The sequence below is a fragment of the Perca flavescens genome, chromosome 14 (genome assembly GCF_004354835.1).
Source record: "Perca flavescens isolate YP-PL-M2 chromosome 14, PFLA_1.0, whole genome shotgun sequence".
Classification (NCBI taxonomy): domain Eukaryota; kingdom Metazoa; phylum Chordata; class Actinopteri; order Perciformes; family Percidae; genus Perca; species Perca flavescens.
In genome coordinates this window covers 6,076,500-6,098,081 of record NC_041344.1, presented here as the reverse complement: position 1 = coordinate 6,098,081, position 21,582 = coordinate 6,076,500, and the positions used below count along the sequence as shown (strand labels likewise).

The following is a 21,582-nucleotide window of genomic DNA, read 5'->3' as shown; positions in this document are numbered from 1 at the left end:
GAGGATGATGGAGGGTGTTGGGTTCTTGGCTATTCAGAGGCTCAAAATAGAATACCAACAACATTATACCAACGGATTTATTTAAAGTGCACTAGACACAACAACAAAAAAAACACAGACACTCTGAGGTGCTACACTAAAACACCACAAAGGGCACTACAGTTTGAAGCAGAAAGCACAAAGATGACGGAGCACACAAGAGGCACCAGCCACTGCACAAAAGAGTCACTACACAAATATCGAGCCACACCACCACCAGCAGCACTGCCACGTTACAAATACACTACACGTCCCAACACACCTGTGGAGATGCTTCGCTAAGTAATTAAAGTAAGTAATCCCACTTACTTTAGTTTCTTTGAAATTAAAGATCTGATTGGATTTCCATCAATGACTCTGCGAAACGCGCCCGTCATTGACGTCTGCTGTTGATATCAATGGAAGAGAAGGGAGAGTAGGGAGTGATACAGGAAGGGGCACCCACAGGGGCGAACCATGTTGGTTCCAAGCTCCTCCTCCGGCTCTGGAGTGAAGTTGTCTGTTGAGGCAAGGTTTGATTCCCAAAATCGCCATTTCTAGCAAACGTGTACAGATACTTCTTGTTTTTCCCACGTGTGTCAGATGATTGTTTGGCCAGCACGCAGTGCAGAAACCAAGTGGAAGTACAGGCAGGATGGAGTTTTTAATCAAACAAATCTCAAAGAAAGAGCTGCTTTGGATGCAAAACAAAAATGGTGTCATTACCTTGGTTTGAGTCTGGCCAGGGACCTCTCTTGAATGTGTCTCTCCCCACATTTCCTTTTAGCTTTCTAATTTGTAATGAAGGGATGAAATGCCCTAAAAAGTACCTTGCCCAACTGGCAACATTAAATGGTAAATTTAATTTAAAATCTCATAGATGAGGATTTTTTATTTAATTGTGACCAAGGCTTTCAAGATGTTGTATCTATTTAATAAGTGGCTTCTTAATTAGCTTGCTTTGATCACTATGGACTAATATGAGTATTTGGAGCATGCATGGTAAGCTAACGCAGATAATTTTTATGGATGTTTTTTTTTTTTTTTTTTTGCAAGAGCAGTATGCTCTGTGATAATAGCATCCTCCTCGCTTCTCACTTTTTACATTGTTAATTATTATATATTTTTTTGTGTTAGGCTACTAAATTAGTGTTCCCCAGACCATAAAAGAAGATGCTCTTGTTTGCGTGGGCATGTTGGTTTGGAGGATGGAATTTACCACTAAAAATTTCTTCTATTTAGAGAATTGTGATGTACGGTCCAACTAATATGTTCATGTTACAGAGTAATCTACCTGGCACGTACACTTGCATGTATTTGAAATGCCAACACAGTGTATTCCTAGACGATGTTGCATTTGCTTCCAAATTGGGCCAGATTAAAAAATTAATTTCCTAACAACTCTGTGTTTTTTTTTTTAAACTCCATTCTGCAAGGTGGAATTAATGGTTTGGTTGTCTAGCAACAGCCATACAGACCGCAACATAGCTGAGCTAATGCTTAGTGAGTGATACCACTTACCACATTTCAATTTCAATCATAATCAATACTAATTAGTAATATATGCTCCAATTTTCTCTCATTTATATTGTAGCAGCTTTCTCGAAAAACAAGTTCTGTCTGGTGATTACTGTTAAACCAAACCACACATTGATCGTTTGGCTGCTGCACGACTCTGGCACCCAGTAACCATCTGAATACCACACAAAAAGAAACCAAAAAGTATCTTTTGACACAACAGGGAAAGGAAGTTAGGCCCCTTTCACTTCCCAACAACAACTTCACCCTTGACCGTCTGAGGAGCACGTGGACGCAACATGGGGGCTGTTTTACCATCTAGCAGCACAGACACACACCTGACACACCTGTCAGAGAGGACTTAGCCAGGGCACCGATCCCATAGGCCTGGGCCGGCTTCATCTTGAGGCGAGGCAGAATGGAAGTAGTGTCCTCCATGGACAACTAAGGAGAGAGGGAGGGAAGTGAGGTGAGGTTGGAGCCGAGAGGGTGAAAGAAAATGAAGAGGGATGAGAGAATGCAAAAGGAGAACGTAGAAAAAAAAAAAGAAAAATGCAATATGACAGGAAAAATTACAAAATAAGAATACATGAGAGAGAAAGATAAATGCAAGAAAGAGAGAATGGAATTTAAAAAAATGGAGGCGAAGAGAGCAGATGATTAAGGAGTCAGAAAATAGTTTGAGGGATATAGAAGAAGAGAAGGGAGGTTGTAATAGAGGGAATAAAAAGGAAGGGTTAATTATTCAAATACCTTGTAAATGGCTTACAGGGATCATTGCTTGAAAAGAAGAGAATCATAGATAAACTGTGGCTAAAAGTGAAAATGAAGTGGTGATTCAAGAGCAATTTAAATGGACAACAGAGTCTGTGGTGAGCACAGCAGCTGGTAATTCGTGCAAAAATCATGAACAACTTGATATGGAACAATTACTGATGGATATTGTGTTTTAACTAGAAGAATTCTGTATATACTGTACGCAGATTAGATGGGTAAATAGTGGAAACAGCAGATAAGAGATGTATTTATTCAGACAGGTATGATTTAGCAGGATATGCTTATATGACAATGAAAGAATGTGTTGCTTGTTTTGCTCAATGACTCTTCAGGGCACGTTCACCCATCTTGAATGACCTTAGTTATCTCCATCCTTTGATTCTTAAAAACTAAGAGCTCATGTGAAATACATGCAGCAATATGTGACACCCCCCCAGAAACATTGGCGGTCCTTACAGTCTCCACTGTTCAGTATTGACTTATTGAACAAATTCCACATGTTCGTTTGCCAAGGACTTTTAAAGAACTGAATCAGTGTTTAAGGAGGTACGAAACTACTTTATAAAGCCAGTAAGAGGAGGTTTGGAGACACTAAGACCAGCTGCAGCACACCAACCTGAAATTGCTCATGCTTGTGTGATTTCTGCCGTGCTTCCTGGCGCCAGTGCTCATGGCAAACCAACCAGCAAACGAATGAACACAGAGACAGAGCCCGGCTCCTAATGAGGTCCTCCCAACAGCTAATTACAGTGGGGAATAGTAGGAAAAACATGGACTCTGTTACACTGGGGGATGGTGTGATAGAGGTGATGTAATATTTTGAGTTCAAGTGAATTATTTCTGTATAAAGGCAAACTGAATTTATCTGGTTTCTTCGTGGACTTTGTGTTATCATATCTGATGCAAACCCTTTGGTTTGCATGTAACAGTAATATTATATAGTCAGAGTGTATAGTTATTATAGCAGTCTATGATCCTGGATTTCTCTTCTATTAGTTGTGTTTCGACGAGAAGCTTGTTCATTTTCAAATGTAATTAACCAGAAGTGAACTTGTATTTGGAACAAACGGAAACACTGAAATGCTCTGTGCATTTTGCACGGTCCCAATAATGTGTAAAACTAAAGTGTTCTGGAGACATTTAAACACTAAGTGCAGCAGCATTGTTGACACTCATCTTAATTCAAACAAGTTAAGTATAAGCAGCTGTTTTCAGCAAGCACTACCTGCCCACAGACGTTGTAAACAATCTGGGCTCAGCCCAAATCTAGTTTACAAATGTTGACGCTGACTCATTTTTACTCCTGCCGCCTAAAGAAAGGCAAACATTTTCTGATGTTACTACTTTTAAGTTATGACGTAGGTAGGGTAGAATTTAGTGTGAACAGCATTACTAATCTTAAAAACTATTTTTAGTAGAGTTCACAGAATGAATGTCAATGTTTCTGCAGAACTTTTGCTCCATTGATCAGCTGGTCCAGTCAGAGAGACTGAGGGTAAATGACACAAAGTGGAAGTTATTTTAATAACTAAAAGATTTTGGGGCGTTTGAGGAAACAGTCAGGGCTGGAGCACCAGAAGCCAAGCCCCTCGCTCCGACCCTGCCTGCCCAGCACCAAACAGCAGACAGATAGATAGACTAACTGGTCAGGTCAATATTTTTAGTATTTATATAGCTCATTTCAAACATTCATCACAGGCATAGACTCAATGTGCTTCAACATAAAATGCAAAAGATCATGCAGTACATGACAAAAACATGTAAGACAGAACTGTATTATTAAAAAAAGGGAAAATAATACTGATTCTAAAATAAAAGCTTTACCTTTTAACCACACCTAAACCTAATTACAAGCTTGCGGAAAAACATGTTTTTAGTCTGCTTATATAGAAGACACTTGCAGCAGACCTTAGTTCATGTGGGAGATTCGGAAGGCACTGTAAGATGATTGAGAAGTTTTTTTTCTAGGTGTAATGAGGAGACCTTTACTTGATTATATAAGGGATCTGTTCAGTGTGTATTCAGTGTCAACGACGTAGGAAAGAGCTAAGCCAAGTATTTTAAAATCAATGCTGTGTTTTACTGGGAGCCAGTGAAAAGAAGTTCAAATAACGAGTGATCTGTTCAAACAGCGTTCTGAATAAGCTGGAGTTTAACACCTTTAATGCTTTTTTACAGTAATCTTGTCAACTGGAAATGAATGCATCAACCAGATTTTCAGAATCTGAAGGAAGCATCGTACTTTAAAGTGTGTATATATATATAAAATATAGTACAGTATTGGAGGTCTAAAAGGCAGTATTGGAGATTTGTTAAAGACAGTAGAATATCTAAGAGTTTTTGGAGACCAAAGCAGAGCTAAAAAATGAAAAGGAGAGTGCAAATAGGCAACAGTTTACTGATGTATTTACTGTTACTGAATAACAGGAGGAAGGGAGAAAATGTTTCCAGAGCTTTGATGTATAGCCAAGGATACAATTTCAGCTGCCTGCCAAGTTTGATAAAAACTTATTTTGCTAACACATTTGCTAGCTTTTCACCAAAACAAAAAAAATGGGAAACGTGGTCCACCTGGGTTGAAACACAAACCACAAGTCCAAGAATTCAAGGTCGATCTCAAAGTCAAAAACGACGCTCCCTTTGGGTTGGCAAGGAAGTGTGTCTGTGTGAGATTATTTGCCTCCGAGCATGTTTGAGTCAACAAAATTCACATTGCGCAAATTAATTCTGCTTATGGGACCGAAACAGTTGAGGAGTGATGCACTTCATGCAGAGCTTTCAGTAAAAACTGGGACTTGTACGAAGGCTTCAGCTGTGGCTAAGCTTATTACAGCTTTTATCTGTGACTGACTCTCTCTCTCTCTCTCTCTATATATATATATATATATATATATATATATATATATGAGGCTTGCAGTACAGTAGATTAGCATAGGGAGTTTGTGCGGAGAAAAAGAAAAACGGGGCTAAGAAAGAGGAGGTGGGAGAGAGAGGCAGGAAGGGGTGGAAGGATAAACGAGCAGGATGTGGACTTATTTACTCAAAGCCCAAACTCACGTAGTGGGTGAGTGATGGAGGGGGACATGACAAGAAGAGGAGGAAAAGAAGAAGATTTAAACCAGGAGACTTACGTTGATGCCTGCCCAGTAAAACTCGGTGCGGCCATGCTGGGGGATGAAGGAGGGAAGTGAGGGAGGGAGAAGAGGCAAGGAAAGGGAGGAGAAAAGTACAGGTATAGCAAAGGCGGGAAGAGTAGAGGGAGATTTAGGAATGAGGGAAGAGGAGATTTGCGACATTGAAACTGGTCTTAAGCCTTGGTCCTAAATTACAGTAATTTGATTACATTGCTTTTACAATTTGTATATTAGGGTGTCAGCAGTTTCCTATTCTAGTTCTGTGTGGAGTTAAAAAAATATTCTTGCTGTTTAGAACTTGAACTACTACTATATTTTAAGCGAATCTGCTCTTAAGTTGAGTAAAAAATTCAATCTTTTACCCCTGCATGCATTATTGATTGACTTGGTAGACTTTCTGTTTTCAGAAATGTCCTAATTCATGGTAGTACTTTCCCCATTTTTCAGTCTACATAGTGTTTGTGTATCAGTGTCTAACCAGAACAATAAGCTTAGGACTGATTATTCTGTGATTCAAACAGGCGTGAAGATAATCTACAGTACGAGCTGTGCCGTGTGGATGTAAACATGCGATGCGGTATCCTCTTCTCACGAGGTTTAACAGTAAAACAGCTTTTATTTTAACCGGCTGAGTCAAAGTGTAGAAAGAGAGACCGAGGACATAAGAAGCACTTTTTGGAATCGGAGGGGTAAATATAGAGCTGGTGTAATTGTGTGTAGGACTGTTTGTGTGCTGTCAGCTGCACCATTCCTCTTTGTCTATCTACAATGCTCAGAATGTTTAGGTAACCAATGGATACCGTTCAGCAGTTGCCGGGGGCAACAGCAAATCTGATGGGTGACCAAACCTGGACACCATTTATTGTGTGTCCTCATATTCACACACACGCACACACACGCACACACATGCACAGACAATCATGCATATTCATCTCAGTGTACAATGTGCAGGAAGGGAGAGGGTAAACAGTTTGGAAACTGCGGCCGCTCCAGAGAATTTAAATACACTGCTGTCAAAAGGGATTTTTTTTGGTTTTCATTTTTTTAACATCAGAGTTTTTCCACTGGCACTTTAAGTTTGTTATCATCGTTGTGCTGTTCAAGGCCACAGATCACAGACTGCATGGGAGGTGACATGGAAAATGCCCCAAACATTATGTCAAAATAAATGCCAAACTTTATTTCCTGTCCTCACAAGGCTGCTGCTGCTACAGAAGTGGTTGGAGACATCTAGGAGTTTTGTTTATGTGTATATGAAATGTAAACTTCATTATCCTTAATCTTTAAAACATGTCAGGTGACATTAGTAAGTGTAACGACGATCCAAAAATTTGCACATTTGAGTCAGACTGTAATGCTTTGGCTTTATTCTGTATGGGAAATGCTAGGCTGATTATATTTGATCTTATTTTAACCCGCACATTAGCATTTATTGTGTCCACCTGACTAACATGAAAGTTTAGATATTGTTTTTCTCTCTAACTACTCTATTTAATATGAAGGAAAATAGTGGTAACATAAGTGCTTCTGGTGTCCCTTACAACCACTAATGGGTGTAAAGAAAAAAAGCCTTTATCTGTGGGTAGGTTAAAAAAAAAAAATCCACTTTCAGGCACTCAAGTGGATGGTTAAGAATAAAAAGCCTTTAATAATACAGGCTTTTTTATTCTTTTTTATGACAAAATACCCAAACCGTACTGGCATACTTGCCCTTTTCCGGTGTGTCTTGTCTCTTGCTGTATTTGTAGCTGCTTTAAAGAAACTGTAAAGCTACACAGGGCCGCTTTGCTCATGTTGATGTATTCATTTTAGGTAACTGTTGGAACGTCAACACCGAAAAGTCATCTGATAGATGTCAACAAGCTGCTAACAGCACATGTGACCAAAAGGGCTGTAACGATACGTTGATCTGGATCGACATATCAATACATATCAACTTTAAGATGTGCCTTTTTTTTATTCCAAGTTTATATTTATGCTTTTTATTACAATAATAGTTTTTTTTCTTAAGTGTCTGGAAGAGCTCACTTATAAAATCGTCCAATCAGATTTTAGTTGCTTTTTGTGAATTGATATAAATGTAACTGATAGAGTGGATACAGTATATGATATTGTCTCATATACCTCGCAGGTCCCTGAATTCCATTGAATCATAATTGTATTGTGTCATACTTTGTGATACCAGTAAATATCCTATCATTGTCCAAAGAATTAGTATAATATTGTATCATGATAAAAGTTGTGATTTGCACCGACCTTTAATAACCAACATAACATTTTTGGGCTTTTTAATAGACGCCTGGCTCTCTTCATTATGATGTTTTGATTTGTTAGTTTCAGCCAGCAGAGAAGTGACCACAGCCAACAGTAATAACAAATTCATAACACAGATGGATTGAATCAACAGCATTTCATTGTGAGGGAAGGTGTTCCTTTCTTATTGCACCCTCAATTGTGTGATTTCTGATGAATAACAGATAAACAGACATAAAAATCTCATCTCGTGCAGCTGTAAAGGTGCATCATTCATTCCCATAAGGTCATATAAAGAAACCAACCAAATAATAATAAAAATGCTAATACAGTAATAACATGGCTGGTGGAAGATGGACAGCCGCATTTGAATCTGGCAATAAGAGAATAAGTACAGAAAGCAGCGTGCCAGTGGCGATGAAACATTAAGATGGAGCTCTGTCTTTGTATTTATTCATGCTCTAATCAGCAGCTGCAGGACTCAGAGACTTTATAACGAGAATTTCTACATGAATGAATGTGAATTTGGGTCTGACTTGGTTCGAGGCATTAATGCCCTGATTGACATCCTTCATCTGGTGTCAAATACAGGAAATGGTTACCAAATTGAAACCATGGGCAAGCCGAAACTGGAAGCTAGAGTTAATTCCGTCTTCCTGCAGGCCCCTTTCGCTTTCTCGGAAGCATCGATGTAATATTCATGTCAGAGATGTTGATTTTGAAGTTGTTGAATAATCCTCCTTTAACAAAGCAGCCGCTGAGATGGCACAGGGATTTAGGGAAGCCCCGTGCAAGTCACCAGTCGCCTCGTTGTATTTTTTGTGTCTGATCCACATTAACATTAACATTTTAACCTGAGCAAACTTGTTGTTAATCATTAACACTCACTGTATAAAACTCACACAGCTGACATGCTCAACTGAACTAATTGAATAATGTTTTATTTAATGTCAGAAGCTAATGAACAGGCTCAGCAGTGACGCAAGTTCATTTTTCAACAACTTAAATAAATCACTCAGAGATCCGAGGGAACCGAATCTCATTATTTGTTTTGTTGGATTATGACTCATACAGTAAGAGAAATATGCTTAAAATGGCAATACATTATTTTCTGTTAATGATTTTTTTTTTTTTTTTTTAAAGTATATTTGGTGTTAAAGGGACATTGAGTCATGTATGACCCTTGTCTTGTGGAAAGTCAAACAATATAATATTATAAATACCTCCTCTTTGCATGGAAGTGTTTTACTTTTAAGTGTTTTAACAATACTATGAACTGAAAAAAAATAAAGAAATTGGTAGCTTTATAGAGATACGCCATTACTGAGCTACGAAGCATTGGTAAATTATTTCTTAACCATTGGTTACAGCTCATAAATGCTCTATAAAGAGTGAGTAATTAGAATGTGCTACCCCAGATATTGTTAAATAAGACTGAGAGTCTACAGCCATGCTAGCAGCCCTGTAAGGTTTTGCTTAGGCAGAGCAGTGCCACAAGCTAAATGCTAACATGCTCTAATTGACAATGCTAACATTGATTCTGATGTTGGTCCAGAATGAGTCACTATTCACGTTTAGGTCGCTATTACGTGGTCAGCCATTTCTTCTTTAGTGTCCAGATTTGTAATTGTGGAATACATTTAAAAAGCTGCTAATCTTAAAAATGTTTAAAGTTTTGCTGCCACGTGATGTGGAAGTGCACTTTCAGAAACTTTTACACTTTAAAAACATTACAGATTTGCCACTAGACAGGAAAACATTAAAGAAATTGAATAGTGGTGCGATATCTAGCAGCTTTCAAGAAAATGTCTTTGTGGCATCATCTTTTGGAAACTCATTTGAAGTCTGAAATCCTGGACTGGGGAAAAACACTAATGGTGATAAATTAAGTCTTTAGTTTAGCTGCAGCTCAATCTCAGTCAGATCTGTTTTTGTTGTCCATCCTTTTAGTCAGACTTGTGTGAATTTGGAAGGCTTATATCCTCAGAGGAGATCTGATAGGAGCACTCTGTATTGATTTGACTTTTAGTGGAACCACAAACAGGCTGATGTTTCAGCTAATGTGCCTTCCACTGAGCCTAATGCTGCAGGGATGTTTTCTCGCTTAAGTTGACATTGTTTAATGTGCAAATGTGAGTCCAGCACGATGAGCTCATCCCTTTGACGCCTGCTTTCCTGTTTTTGTGTTTTTATGGGTGTTTACCTGTTGAGTGTAGGGTTGGGTATCGTTTAGGGTTTTCTGAGCCTGGAAATCCAGACCCGAATCCGAAAGATTAAGGGTCTGGCATTGAGTAATGAAAATGCCCCAACTCGAGGAGCAGCACCAAGCATGCATTTGAAAATGTCACTGCATGCAATTGGATAACACTACGACCAATCACAACAATACACGGGGTGACTGGTCTACTAACTGGTAGATTAAACTGTCGTCATCTGTTTAGCTCGCCTCTGGCCCGCCTATGTCAGATACACCGATGTGATTGGTGCAGCTCGGCTACAAGGGCATCGTTAATGAGCATCATTACTCAGTGCCAGAGTGACTTGCTGAGCAAATTCAAATTGTGCTCTCACTAGAACTCCATTTCCAGGGTAGGTTTTCTGGGTACCAGTGCTAAAATGATACTTTTAAAACAGTGCTGGTACTTTAAAAGAAGAACAGCACTAAATGACAGTTGGCAACATTAGTTTATTGCTAAGGCCATAAGTTCAATTTCAATAATTTATTGAAGATTTAATAACAATAACTTATTTCACCAGTCAATTACTGTTAAAAAAAAAAACTTAAAGGAGAGCCACTAGATGGCAGGAGGGTACTTTACAACAACAGAGTTTCTCGAGGTGCACTTGAATACATGAGCTCACAAGGTGCAATTGAGCACACCATTAAGTCCTGTTGCTATTGTTTGTCCGACATCTCCGACTGCGCCTGTGGCCACAGTGCAGCCAGTCTCCTCTGTGTCTTTAGCTGCAGTCTGTTGTACGTCTTGGTGTTGGAATCCTTTTGAATGAAATACAGCTTTCAGCATTTTGACATGCTTAAGCCAGGTACTAGCTAATAATAGGCTAACGTTACCTAATGCCAAGTGTGGTGTTAAGTGTCCCATGCAGTGATGTTTCTGTTGCCTGTAACGTCTGTTTCGGAGCACCAGAGAGCAGCGCAGGCATTTAAGTGTCACCGAAATCTGTGTTGTCATTCATCCCTGTGGATACCGGTTGTATAGGAATATGGCACCGGGTTTCAGTACCCAACCCTAGTTTAGTGCAGTTACACAAAATTATAAATGTTCCAATAAAGTGTTTTTTAGCCACACAAGCTGCTAGGGATGGCATTGCCAGTCTGTCGGGAGGTCCACCACTTTTGGTCCCAACTGAAATAACTATTGGATGGATTGCCATGAAATTCAATACAGAGATTCATGGTGCCCAGAGGATGGATCCTACTGACTTTGATGATCCCCTGACTTTCTCTCTGGTGCCATCATTAGGTTTACAAGTTTGGGTTTTTTAGTAGTCTTGCATTGCTAGACCCAGAGCTCCACAGCGCTGTGTTGGTTCTGGAGGAAGGTCTGGCTACACCGCTTCTCTATTTTGGGATTGGGAAAAAAAACAATCACAACTGGTCCTGGTTGCAGTGATGGTGCCCTTGCAAAATAGATAGCAGAAGGAGAGAGGATATCAGGATTTATCCCAGCTGTGTACATCCCATAAGCCAGACTGTCTCTTGCTGTTTAGTGTTTATTTTGTCTGGCAGTCAGTAGTGTGTTGTTTGTTGCAGTTGGTTCATAGTCCCCTGTTTCTGAGTCTGAACCGGCTATCTATGCTCCTGTATTTTACTTTTTTTAAATCCCTCTCCACCTGCTAGCCTCCCTCTCTGCAGGTCTATAAATTACACAGAAGAGTCATGTTTGTGGAAAAAACCGACTAGAGGGCTGCCATGGGATCAATGCTCAACAGGAGCAACACTTAATCAAAAATGAATTCCGCTACTGATGCCATGGCCGTGAAGTGTCAACGCTGAGTCTAAAATATGTGCAATATTTTAAAGTTTTGTAGAAATCAATTCTAATGTGTTTATTCTCGCTAGGCAGGAGGCAGGGAGAAAGCTACAGGTTATTTACATCTTGCTCTTTCACTTGTAAGCTACAATTAACCTAGCAGTAATGTTAATAAATATACCTTTAAAATATGTATACAGTAAAAAAAAAGAAAATGCTGGTGTATGTCGGCCTTTCAACCCTTGTGTAGGAGGAAAACACTAAAGAAAAGAAAGCAGCAGCCAATGATGGAAAAACAATAAGATGGATGTCTGTGTTTTTGTATTTCTCTCTCTCTCTCTCTCTCTCTCTCTCTCTCTCTCTCTCTCTCTCTCTCTCTCTCCATCCTCATCTCTCTCTTTCTCTTTCTACTGCTCTCTCTCTCCCCAGGGTCTACAGCTGAGAAGTGATACATGGCTCACTAATATTCTGAGCCCCGGGGAAAGCGGCTCTGTGGCCTTGGTAAGAGACTATCAACACACACACACACACACCTTCACAGCCAGAGTGCAGACATATATACAGGAGTATGCATAGGTTTGAGTAATATAAGCTTCTGTTGGTTGATATGTCTGCATTTCCTTCATTTTCTCGCCAGATTAAAATTCTTCTTGGCCTCTGGAAAAGCAGTTGATAGAGAAAGTGTAGTCATAAAGTATTAAGACAGTGACATTTGTTGTGTCTTCTCTGTACTGCAGCACATTGTATTTAACGTAAAACAATGAGGGTAAAGACAAGTGCTGACTTTTATCTTTTAAGTTGATGGTATTCACATTTACATCAGGTAAACAGTGAAGGAACTGTAGCCCTTTTTAGCCCCAACTCTCCTGGGCCGAAAGTAATTACACACCCTTCCATGCGCTATCTATACCTGCTCATCGTGCCTTAGCCTTTCCCAGCTCTCATTTGGTGAGAGACAGGCTACACCCTGGACAGGTTGCCAAGGAATGACAGGGCCGACACATGCAGACAGACAACTTTTAACTCCTTGGCTGATTTAGAGTCCCTAATTAAGCTGGACTTTTAGACTGTGGGACGAAACCGGAGCACCCGCCAGCCCGGGACAAATATGCAAGCTCCAGCTGGACGAAGGATTCAAGCCCAGAGCTAAGATATTAAAAGTGCAGTAGGTAAGACTTATAAAACTAACTTTCTGTCATATTTGCTGAAACTGACCCTATGTTCCAGTAGAACTACATGAAACAGGTCATTGAAAAAAATATCAGGCTCCTCTGGCAGCACCTACAGCCTGTAGTGCGATTTGAAGCCACCAGCACTCCCCATCATATTTAATATTTCAGTCAGACTGTCGACTCACAGACATCCGTTGTGATTCTCGGCCAGACCTGTACAACAGCCAGTCAAAAACATCCTGCTTGTTTGGCCAATAACACTTTGGCTGCCTTGTCTGTGTTACATCTGTGTTATCAGATTTCACAATAAACTGACTTTAAATTTTCCCTTGAATTCAGCTAAATTACAACGTGCTGCAGTACAGAGACAATACACTCTCCACACATGAATCATTAATCCTTTTTCAATGTTTAGATCTGGGCGTCCTTTCTTTTAGGACCGAGGCCTGGCCCGTCTGACAGCGGGAGGCAGTTCTGGGTGAGTGACAGCGCTTCTTTTTCTCACCTCTAAAAGATTTGAGGAGGCAAGAAATGACACTCTCACACACTGCCATTTCTGACTGGAGACTGGACAGATGGAAGAGGAGAGCTGAGGACACCGGCAGTGGTGTCTTTTGTATTCTGTCACAGTAGCTTTCAGCAAAATGGGAAAATAGATTGCAGAAACGATGGAGGCATTAAAAAACGAAGAAAGAAAAGATAATAGCATTTTACCTGATCTCCATCTTTCTGTACTGGCACCGCATCCACTGCTGGAAAGACAAAGAGAGAGAGAGAGAGAACAAAAACAGAGAGAGATGAATTAAAGATAATGTCATTATCACAGGTGCTTAAGTAGCTACAGGTTTCCGACCATGGCAGGAAACACAGATGCAAGAAGACACAAAATATCAGTCCAGAATGCCTAGTTGCTTTGTCTCTACCATCCATGATAGGAGAGGGCGAGCGAGGGAAGGAGAAACCGGAAGATAGAGGAGTGAGCAAGGGACACTGACAGAGAGAGAGAGAAGGAGATAACAGTATGTCAAATTGATGCAGCCTTCAACGCGCTCGCTGTGGCAAATGACAACGCTGTCCACTATTTCTCTCTCTCACACACTCGGACTCAAACACACCATGCTAAAATTAGATTCATTATCCACGCCAAGCTTTGGCACACAGAGGGCACAACCGGTGTGAGTCATGAAGGCCAGAGATGATTCTGAAATATTTGAGGGTGATGAAAAGGGTAAGCCACTCTGTTAGTCATTATCAAAAGTAATAAAGTGCTATTTTAATAATGTAGTGGTAAGAAAAAAATGGAAAACGGGCTGTTGACCAGCCAGAACCTGAAGATTTTTTTCGAGGATCATGACTGACTTAACCCTCTCCTTCTTTTGCATGATGACTTTGAGTCTGACTTTCAAAGTAAATGAGGTTATTCAGTGCAGCCTGTGAAAGCACATGTAATTATAATAATAATAATAATAATAATAATAAAAACTTTATTTGTATAGCGCCTTTACAAACAATAGTTTAGAAAAGCGCTCTGACCGCAGAAACAAAAGCACATACAAACTAGTACACATATACATAGGTACACATAATTGTAATCGTGAAAATAGAAGACGCCGCGATGTGTAGTTAGAGTTTTTGAGAGGTGCACGTCAGGCTACAGCGTAGGGTCCGGCGTAGCGTCGGTATCTCTGCGTGCCTACGTATGTAGCCATGGCGTCGATTTAACGCGATTCGATTACATTTTCGATTCTAAGGTCACGGTTCGATTCGATTCCGCGAATTTTACATTTATTTCTTTAAAGCACAGGTTGCTATGCCATTTTTAGACTAGACTTTTATGCAATATAATATCTGACCTTTGTTCGCAATGTACCACACTACATTGTCAAATTTAAAACATTTATTAGCAACATAATGTAACAATAATTTATATCTGTAACCTGCCATCTAGCAATCTGTAAGTCGACTCACATCAACCTGTGCGTCTGTGTCAATCTTATCCAAGCTTGTCACAGTTTTTATGTTGCCGTTTTCTGGCCAGGGAGATGACCCATCGGTAATCATCCTACAAAGCTCTGATTGGCTCCACTGTTTTTTCCAACTGGGGAAACAGCCTACACGTATAAAGAGCACAAAACCAGACCCACAGTATTTGAATCACACAGCCGTAAAATCCCACATTTAAATAATGAAATGATTAAATTAGCTATTTTTGATCAGATATACAACATATTTATCTCTTGCACAGTGATATTGAGTGTGTTTTTTTGTAGAATGACTATTGAAATGTCAATTTTGACAACCCTAATAATTAGTAATTTCTTCATAGTTGAATTACTAAATTGTTCTTTCAAGTTGCTTAATTATTTATACAACAAATGCTAAAGTTATTGTAGCAGTAGGAACTGAAGAATCACGTTGTTAGCTGTCTTTTAATGCAGAGGTACAATTATTTCAAAAGAATAGTGTTAAGTTATCACAGTCATTTCTGTTTGTCCTTGTCCCTCGGGTCTCTCGTTCTCGTAGCGTTTCGATGCTACATTGGATGTTGTTTCTCTCTTCCTTGTTTACTTTTTGCTGGCCGGCGTTGGCTGCTGGTGCACACATGCTGCTGTGTAATGCAGTGCAAAGTAAACAGTCAAAGTTGTCACGGACAAAGTAAATGGGTTGCCTGAGTTTAGTACAGTTTCAGTTAGATTTTAGACTGAGATATGTAGAACTACTTTGTGTTTTAGCACAGCTGTGTGCTTTGTTATCTTTGACATCCTTTACATGTATTTCATGGGAATAACAGATAGAAGCCAGACAGAGAGAGAAAGACAGTTTTGTCCCTGAAACTTGCCAGGCCACGCACTTTTAAGTATGCTTTTGTCAAATGTGAAGACATTATTTCTGTCACAGTGATTGAGCAGCCCTTTAATTATAGATGGTGTAGACAGATGGATCTTTCTACTCAGTCTGGAGAAAAATGACAGGATTAATGTGGTGTGTGTGTGTTAGCGGTGGAGAGATAAGGAGTCGGCTTCAGTGGTGGCTCAGACAGTAAAGCGGTTTGGATTTTGAGTCTAAGGTCAATGGTTGGATTCTCAAACCAAGAAGGTAAAGTTGGAAGAGGAAGTGAAGAGGAAGCAACCAAAGATCAAGAGGTTAGAAAAAGAAAGAATGAGTGTGTTTATTGAAGTGAAATGGATTATTATATGAAGTTATTGCTTTACTTACCCTAAAAACTTGGCTCTAAATAAACGTAAAACGTCTTGGTGAATTTGCTTAATGTTGTCTGCAAGTGGGAGAGCAAGCCATACATGTTGGTTTTTTTTCTGCTTTAATTGCATTGACTTTGACTTTCTTTTTTTTCTTCTGCCTGTGTTTGAGCCTCTTATTGGTAGTTCTAATCGGCATTTTGCATTGAAAGTGAAAGTTTAATGCCTGTTGTGTGTAGAAAAGATTGTATGAGTATTGTTTGTCATGCTTATGTTCCATTGCTGGCAGAATACAGCCTTAAACTACAACAAATACTGTATACCAAAGTGGGTTCATTCTCGACAGTTTTTGATCATTGAGACTAGGACTGCATGATAGGAAGAACATTTCTAATTGCGATTCATTTGACTAATGTTTGAATGATTCACGATATTGGAGGGAATGATCATTTTTGTATCATTATTCTCATTTTCATTGAAATATATTAAAATTAAAATGATTATAGTGTGATTTTTGCGAGGATCTGTACCAAACTAAGATTATTTTCTTTAGTCTGTAGGATGCGATTTGTAGGCCGGGACGTCTCTGCAGCACCACAGTACTTAATTCAGAGTGGTTCGATACATTGTCTTTAACAAATATTGCACCCCCCCTGCGATTTGAATATTGCACTAGTCCATATTGCGATTTCAATAAAATCGCGATTAATTGTGCAGCCCTAATTAAGACGTTCCAGAGGTGACAGACTTATTTAGATGACCAACCCGGTACAGGAAGCAGACACTGATCAGAAACTTTGAGAAGTTTAATCCGAGATATACAGTATGAAGAACTATTTTGTCTCCCACTCTGTCTGCTGAGCTGTCCTTGTTGCTCCTGGTATGATTCATAAGCTTTGGGAGGGTTGTCCGCTGCTGTGGTTCACCTGGTCAGTCTGTGGGCCCTGAAGGTTATAAAAGCTCGCCCATTAGCTTATTTTCTGTCTTCGTTCCAGCTGGCATCCACCGCGTATGCTTTCCCGTTTTGATTTGGCAGCATTCAACACCTAACACAGCACCTGTCTTTTGGATGAATGGGCGCGTTGTTTAGTTAGCAAACGTCCACATCTTCACATTACTTTTTTGGAATGACCCCTATCAACTTATAATGACACAAAACAGAAAAAAAGCAGCAAATCCTCACATTTGAGAATCTCGAAGCAGCTAATCTTTGGCATTTTTTTCTGCATTAATGATTTGAATAATTGATAGATTGTCATTATAACTTTTTAATTAATCATATCAGCCCTACATGCACTGCTCTCACTGCTCATTTTTACACTTAGTTATTTACCTATGTTTAAGAGTTTCTCCTTTGTGTAAACGTCTCTCTCACATTGTGTTTCATGTAATGATCCTATCCCAAATATCAACAAAAACAGTATATGACTCATAACCAGGACAGCAGCTTGCATGTAAACGTCCTCCGACTTCTCACGTTTCTTGGAATCACCATCTTTTATTACATCATTAGCGTGAGTGAAAACGAAATCTCTGTCCAGTAATAACACTGCCCGGCTAAAATTAGACTTTTATCCACACTTTGCCTTGGCACACGGGGAGCATGACCTGTATGAGTCAGCGAGGTCTGGGAGGTTGAAGGGTATTAGATTTAAGTGGCCATGAAAGGAGAGGCCTCCCCCGTGTTAACAGAAATTATAAACCTACAGTACATCTGTAATATCTTGTGGTGAGAACTGAGATAAAATGCTGCTTTTCTTCCTCACAGTCCCTGTTGGATCCAAAACAATGCAGGAGACACTAAAATACTTAAAGTCAAGTGTTTTTGAAATTAGTCCAACTTCAGCTACAAATTACACAAGTCAAGATGAGGGTGCTTATGTACAAAAAGGCTTAAGTTGTTGAATATCACTCCAAGATTGTTTCAAGAGGGAATAATCTTGAGCATTCTACACTCATCATTGTGGACTGCATGCATGGGAATGAAATACAATAGTTAAACAGCACTGAGATATATATATATATATATATAGTGCTGTCAGTTAAACGCATTATTAATTGCGTTAATGCAAACCCATTTTAACGGCGTCAATTTTTTTATCGCGAGATTAACGTTCTTTTTCGCCCAGTAAACTTTGTAGTTTTTTTAAGATTCTGAATGGAAGACCAAAGTGATCTGTGTGTTTTGTCGTTGTGAACTGAGCTATCATCGCAGCACGTCCTGTCTGAAATACCACTTGATGGCCAAGCACACAGCTGACGCGAATTCTCAACCCCCCCTCGTCAAAGCCAGGCGACAGAAGCACAAAGCAAGCCGATCCACTTTTCCATGTTGATAAGAACATTAAAATGAGAAAAAATAATGGGACAAAAAGAAATCAAGGGACATTTAGAATAGATAAAAGTGTGCGATTAATTGCGAGTTAACTATGACATTAATGCGATTAATCGCGATTAAATACTTTGTTTAATCGTTTGACAGCACTAATATATACGTTTTTGAAATAAGTCCTACTATGGCTACATACAGGCGAAGTCAAGATGAGGGTGCTTATGTTGAAAAATTGCCTAAGTAGTTGAATATCACTCCAAGATTGTTTCAAGAGGGAATAATCTTGATGTTTCTACACTTTCATCATTGTTCAAAGCTTAAAAATCCTCCTATAGCCTCTCATACACCTCTCTTTCATGTCCATTTTGATGAAAGGCTGATTGAAGTGGATTTAACTGCTGAAATCAATACGGCAGCCTGGACTCACTTATTGGTCTTCTTCGCACTAAGAGCCGATATTTCTTATGTATTGTATTCTCAACATATAGGCTCTACATCCTCATCGATGCCGTCCGCATTGATTTGGTGCTCTCTGCCAGGTCCCGCCCCCGCTGAAAAGACTCGTCAGCGCCTAAAAATACCTCAGCCTTCGTACTCCCTTCAATGGAGACTGAAGCCTTCCATCCAAATCGATATCAATAAACCCTTCTAGGCAGAGGGTGGGGGTGGGGAGAGGAGGGGGAGTCGCCGTCACTCTTCAGTGGTAGATTATACGGTTGAAGATGTTGTACTTTACATCAAGGGACTAGAAATGACAGCTCCGTACCAGAAGTCGATCCAAGCAATTGATTTGTTTAGTAAAAGAACCGACTGTTGAGCTAAAAGGCTTGATTCCAAAATGCTTTGTATCCATTTGGAAAGAAAAAAAAAATAATTCCAACAAGTATATAATCTCTAAAATGCTGCTAGTGTCTAAAACTGTCTAAACCGAAAAAAATATATACACTAAATGCTGTGTAAAAACAATGACTGAACATCAAACTTGACACAGCAGGGAAAATCACAACAGAAAATGTCTACTAAATGTAGTTTAAAAATGACAGACAATGTATGACAGTGTAAGAGTATCACATGAAGGAGGTCCTCCTCCTTTCAAACTGTTTAGTATTATAATCTTAGAAGATGATATAATCAGAGTTTATCAAAAGTTGTCCGATTTGTCTGGTGATTCCTGAACACTTGAGTTGACCAACACCCTCAAATTAATACTTGTGTACATAACGCACATACATGTACACGTTTCATGACACATTTTTCAGGCCTGACCCAGTACTTTGGGTGAAGGACATTTCTGAGAGTGAGTGATTCAACTTATTAGACATGCTCTCTCTCTCTCTCTCTCTCTCTCTCTCTCTCTCTCTCTCTGTTAATGAAAGGCATGCAGCCTTAGTCATGACTCGGCTCTCTGTGAGTACATTTGAGATGCGACCCAGGGGATCCTGGAGGCCATTTACTCCTCACAACACACCCACACTCATGGAGGCACATACAAACTCATACACATACACAAGCAAGTCAACCACACACACACACATGCACGCACACCAGAGACCTCTGGAGTTGATGGAGCTCCCTGCCGGAGCCACAGGGGAGAAAGGAGAGGGTGAGAGAGACACAGAGGGAAGCTAAGGGCTCTCAAAAAAAAAGCAGAGAGGGGGAAATATTGAAGAGGGGAACAAAACAGAGAGACTGATCGAAGCTCAAAACCACAGGGCGGAGGGTATGTCGAGGAGAGAACAGCAAGGGCTGCTGGGAGAATAAGAAAGCAAAAAGCTGGAAAGATAAGAAAAGGAGGAGGCGTGGAAGACGAAAGGAGAAGCAGGAGGAGGGAAGGACAGATATATGTAGTGAATAAAAAAAAAACACTAGCCGGTGATCACTGTGATGCATGTTACGTCTACTTGACACCAACTACCATGACAAATCTGTCAGCAAATCAGAAAAAGTAAAATTTTTCTAATTTGCCAAAACATATAGGAATAACCCAAATCAAAGAAACAAAGACAACAATGTTTCATTATATACTGCGATCAATTTGATAGCATACTAGTAAGATGAAGTTTGCATGCATTATATCACACAAGAAGAGAAACAAAGCCTCAGCGATACAAGAGGAGACTATGGGGAAAAGAAATGAAAGAATCTTTAAAAAGAAAGAAACTAAAATGACGCCCACAGCAGCATCCTGTAAAACAGCTGTTCGGACTCACAAGTCTGACTCCAAACAGCTAGCAGGATCATGGATCACATTTGATGGACATTTACCCGGCAGAACCTGGAGGAAATGCAGCCATTACTGTCACTCAGAGTCAGGCGACCTAATGACCATTTACACTCTGGCTTACCAATTCTGCACTGTACTAACACTTTAAAGTTTCTTTACATATCTGTTTATTTTTGGAAATCCACACAAACCACTATTCTCATCGGCGTAAACTAGATCCACCGTACAGCGCTTTGGTTTGCCGGTTACTCCCGTTATTTCCTTCTTTTATAACCGTGGTGAAGAACTCCATGAGCCAGTGACGGACTGGGATCAAAAAACGGCCCTGGCATTTGCAACACACCGGCCCTATTTTTTGTCAGTAACCTAGCTTGGAAATTAGTAACTCTGCCTTCCGAGTGAATCTTTCCACGCACCTTGCCGCAGTACAATCTTGAATATTTGTGGCTGCATGCATAAATTAACTTACAAATTATCAGTAGTGGCCCATAGGGGTCCATACGGGGGCCGGCCCTTCTGGCATTTGCCCAAATTCCAGATGGTCAGTCCGTCACTGCCAGGAGCAAAATGCCAGGAGTTGAGTTTTCGTGAAAACAAAACCATGACTGGTGTGTTAACTGCATGCCAAATTAATCAGAGCATACAAGGCCAAATTGCCTCTTAAGTTACTGTATGGCCGGTTGCTGACAAGCAATGTAGCATTTAAAAGGCTACTTTTTAAATGGAGTGTAGTGCTCACTCCACACAAAACTGAGGGGTGGGACATTTTATCAGAATACAGCATAGAAAATCTGTTTAGAAATATAGGAAATATTGGAAAGGATAGAACAACACAATGTAATTCCGCTAAATAATGCCACCCCATGCCCCCCTTTTTAGCCCTGCCCCTGGTCTACTTGTAGCTTAGCTTAAAACACAAAAATGTCAAATCTGTCAGCACGTTAGCGTGTCGCTCACGACCA

At 39.9% G+C, this 21,582-nt stretch overlaps 1 long non-coding RNA gene and 1 pseudogene across 1 annotated transcript in view; one reads left to right on the top strand and one right to left on the bottom strand.

The window, feature by feature from the left end:
* Positions 1-21,582, bottom strand: part of LOC114568633 (uncharacterized) — a 57,542-nt pseudogene that overhangs the window by 10,696 nt on the left and 25,264 nt on the right.
* The window catches only part of LOC114568634 (uncharacterized), a 47,318-nt gene that overhangs the window by 9,953 nt on the left and 15,783 nt on the right, over positions 1-21,582 (top strand). The window contains exons 5-6 of the long non-coding RNA XR_003694298.1: positions 12,125-12,196; positions 13,283-13,345. This is a non-coding gene — a long non-coding RNA (uncharacterized LOC114568634). The remainder of the gene's footprint in view (positions 1-12,124; positions 12,197-13,282; positions 13,346-21,582) is intronic.